Here is a 4,717-nt window from a genome sequence, read left to right on the forward strand (position 1 = left end):
CAGCCTCCTTTTTCTAGGTGTTTTAAGTTTACAATCTACAACCAATAGGCTTGAAGATTTATTATGCATCTCATCCTACAGAAAAGTCTATACAATGAATGTCTATTTTGAAAGCAATCAACGTTAAAACTATGTACCTTGTAAAATATTATATCTTTCATTGAATGAAATAAAAAAAAATCTCTACCCGACTACATGATGAATGTTTTAAATTCCAAAATCAACCCTATTATTAAAAATGTAGATAAAAATGTCTGCTTGATCAGATATTAACTATATATTATTGTCTTGTTGTTAGTAGAAATTTACTCTCATTTAACCAAGATGTCAGATATTTAGCCATAATGTTGCAATTTTGTTTGGTGATTTTTTTTTATATTTCTGACAACAAACTAACAAATTTGGTCAAGAGAATTACTCTTTATTATTTTAATTTCGTTAATTGATTTATTTGTAGGTCTTTCGTTGCTATGCATATTTTCGTTCTACCTATCGTAGGTTCAGATAAAAACATAAAATGAATTGGTAAACCATATTTTGCAATTAGACTAATGGTGCAGCTAAAGCCTACACATGGCAATTAATTTAATCTACAGCATTAGTAAATAGTTATCAAAGGTACCAGGATTATAATTTTGTACGCCAGACGCGCGTTTCGTCTACATAAGACTCATCAGTGACGCTCATATCAAAATATTTATAAAGCCAAACAAGAACAAAGTTGAAGAGCATTGAGGATCCAAAATTCCATAAAAGTTGTGCCAAATACGGCTAAGGTAATCTATGCCTGGGATTAGAAAATCCTTCGTTATTTCGAAAAATTTAAAGTTTCTTAAAACAGGAAATTTATAAATGACCACGTTATTGATATTCATGTCAACACTTAAGCGATTAAGTGTTGACTACTGGGCAGGTGATACCCTCGGGGACGAAACGTCCACCAGCAGTGGCATCGACCCAGTGGTGTAAATAGTTATCAAAGATACCAGGATTAGGTAAGAAGAAATACATAAAGCGAAACACATGCTCCTATTAATTGTTGATGAATGATATGCCTGTGAACCTTTGTTGAAAGTCTCAACCAATATTGTTTTTACCACTCGAGATAAAACAAATTGGTGAAATGTAAAATCACAAAAATACTGAATTTAGGGGAAAATCAAATCGGAATGTCCCTCATCATGGCAAAATTCAAATTACAAAACAACTCAAAAAGAAATGGACAACAACTGTCATATTCCTGACTTGATACAGGAATCTTCAAATGTTGAAAATGATGGATTAAACCTGGTTAAATAGAGCGAAACCTCTCACTTGATAACCAACTCTTAAGGAAAAACGAAATGGCATTAGATAAAAACAGCTTAATCGTTTATGTTAATTTTTTTAAGTGAGTTTATATTTCCGTTTTTTCACATTGCATTTATTATTCAAAGGGTTGTCATTTCACTTAAATACGACAAAAACGTAGTCATGGACAAAAAACAAAATCGGGGTAACAAACTAAAACTGAGGGAAACGCATTAAATATAAGAGGAGAACAACGACACAACAATAAAATGTAACACACAGTCTTTTAAATCTAGATAGCACTCTAAGAGCTTTGCTAATCTTCTTTCACATTTTTATCATACACTAGGGTTACAGTACATTAGAACTATTCTTTTTTCACAGCCTGTTATTTTTTTTAAATGTTTGAAAGATTATACACTGGACAAATGATGTATCAATACATTTTCTTCCATTTACAAACTTGTCAGTGTAATTTGTGATGTAGTTCTTTTCCGTATTTTCAAACCAGTAAGATCGCAACCTTTACACGAGGAAAACAGGAAATTCCTTCTTTTTTACTTAACCAATAGAAGATTTAATGCAATCAACATCTGCAACGTTCTACATCACAAGGAGGTAACATCTAAAAAAATCCTATTTATTTTCAAAATCAGTCTGTTCCTATTGTATCCTACAGTTACACCAAAACCATAGCACCTAAAGTATTTTACTATAAGCAAGCATTATATGACCTTGACTTAGAGCAATACATGAAAAACCCTCAGACATGTGACTGTTCCCACTCGCCTTATAATTCTGGCTATTTTATTTCTGGGGATCTAAACATAATTCTACATGAAAATCTCCGAAAGATGATTAATCATGGTCCTAAGTTTAGAGAACCCCAACACATCAATTTGAGCCATAACTTCAAAATATGGATTCCATTGAGGACTTTTAGCTAAACAAGAAAAAGTTGCACTGAACACTTTGTCAGAATGGGTCAAAACAATCAGGTCTCTAATAAAACATCGCATTCATAACTTGAAAAACTGTGTATGATCGACCAAAGTCCGTTTTCAGAGACAAAGAGCCCGTGAAATGTCTCACATCTCTTCATGATCAGTACGTTGTTGCTCCCGCGGACAAAGCTTCGAATAATATTGTCTTTGTATGTAATACGTATTACTACGAATGTCTTGTAAAAGAATTAGGAATAAAAGTGCACTCAGGTTATCCAATATATAAAGACATATCATTTGACAAGGATGAGATTTTGGCAAATCATAAGTCCTTCATGGCTTCAATGAACATTACTTTGAACAAAAAATAGGAGGACTTACCTTGTTTGTGTGCGATACATAAGCTTCACAAAGTTCTGTACAAACACGGTACATTTCCGGCTCCTCTACATGTTCTGCTAAAGAATTTCTATTAGATTTACTAAAATTCTGTCCGCAGTGAAAGTGGGTCTTCAAATATACTGTGAAACTGTTTTCTCGCGTAGTGGTATAAACCATATGTGGATTCTTAAAAGTTCTAAAGAACTTCAAGACAATTTTAAATGTCGGTCTTTATCTGAAATTAGTTCTATCAAATCTTTTGATTTTTCGACCCTGTACTCACCATTCCTTGTGTGAAATTGAAAAATCGCCAGAAAGAAATAATCCATATAATGCCTTTCAACATAAAAATGGTAGCGTACGCTATAAATTTATTCCTTTGGGATATCATAATGCAATTTTTTTTTTATAGTGCACAAAAGGGTAAAACATGCTACACAGAGGAACAAGTGTTGTATACTGGAGTTTCTTTTCGACAACATATTTGGAGTCGGAGGTAGATTTCTACGGGAATAAACTGTGCGCCTCTGATTGCCGACCTCTTCTTATTTTCATATGAATCGGAGCCCCTTAAGACACTTTTCAAAAACAAGAAGATCCAGATATATTGATGATGTTCTTTTCATTAACAATCCTAACTTTTCTGATTGGGTTCCATTAATATATTCCCAAGAATAAGAAATTAAATAAATAACAGACATGGATTCCTCTGCCTCATTTTTAGACTTATACCTCGAATCAACTTACACAGTCGTCTCAGTACGAGAAGCAATGACAAACGAGACGATTTTTATTTTGAAATTATTAATTTACCCCACCTAAGTAGCAATATACCAACTTCACCTGCATATGGTACATACATTTTATTGTATTTAATTTATTCGATATTCAAGAGCGTTCAGCTCCTACTCAGACTTTATAAAACATCACCAAAGTTTGACCAGAAAGTTGAAGAACCAGGGGTAGGTCAAAGAACGTCTCTTCTTTTTCTACAAAAAAATCATCGAAAGGTACCAAAACCTTGTTGATTTATATTTCGTATCAACTTCACAAATAAAACATGACGGTCTTGGGTATAGATTCTGCGTACTGACGTTGTTTATCATCCTAATAACGTGTTATGTTGTTCTTTTATTTGTCTTTGTTCTATTATAAATATTATTTTTACTGTTTATTCTGTTTTCAGTGATATCCATTTGACGTGGCTCGGTACTTATACATCCCGTCAATGTGTTGTTTGGATTATCTTTATTTTTTTCTGATGTTGTGTAAGTTTCACTGTTTGTGTTTCTTGGGAACACATGACGTGGCTCTGTACTTTTGAACATCCCGCGATTATGTTATTATTCTATTATAAATTCATTACGTTATTGTTCTACTATAATGCCAATATTATATTGCTCTATTTTAATTTTGAAAACACTTTGAACGACAAAATTATTTTATATCTCTTCCAGTGTGACATTTACATTCTGACGACAAACAAGCGACTCTACACTAGAGTTGATGTGAACCTTTTCATTCATTCACAGGACTTCAAATATTTCAATCCTTTATGGGTTGATTAAAATACTTAAACTTATATAAGTAAGCAATGAATGTGGTTGTTATAGTTGATAGATTCGTTTTAGTGCTTCTTTTTTGTTTGTTTAATATTTGATAATTTTGTTACACCGTGATGACTGCTGTATCCCTTTTTAGAAAATTTTACCTATTATGTCTGTTTTGTTCACGCATCGTTGTAAATATAATGGAATTTGAAACGACTGTCATACAAGTGAAATGTTTAGTGCTATAAAACCAGGTCCAATCAACCATTTTCTACATTTGCAAATGCCTGTACCAAGTCAGGAGTATGACAGTTGTTGTCCATTCTTTTGATGTGTTTGATCATTTGGGTTTGCCCTTTGATTATGGACTTTCCTCGGAGTTCAGTATTTCTGAAATTGTTTACTATACACATTATTTCATATACCAAGAAATCAATCAGCGGTGTTCATTACATATTATAACACAATAATAACTACTGATAAAATCATGATACAGGAAATTATAAAATTGTTTTCTCTCTCCAATATCATATACCAATACATGAAAGTGAA

The sequence above is a fragment of the Mytilus edulis genome, chromosome 6 (assembly GCF_963676685.1).
Source record: "Mytilus edulis chromosome 6, xbMytEdul2.2, whole genome shotgun sequence".
NCBI lineage: Eukaryota > Metazoa > Mollusca > Bivalvia > Mytilida > Mytilidae > Mytilus > Mytilus edulis.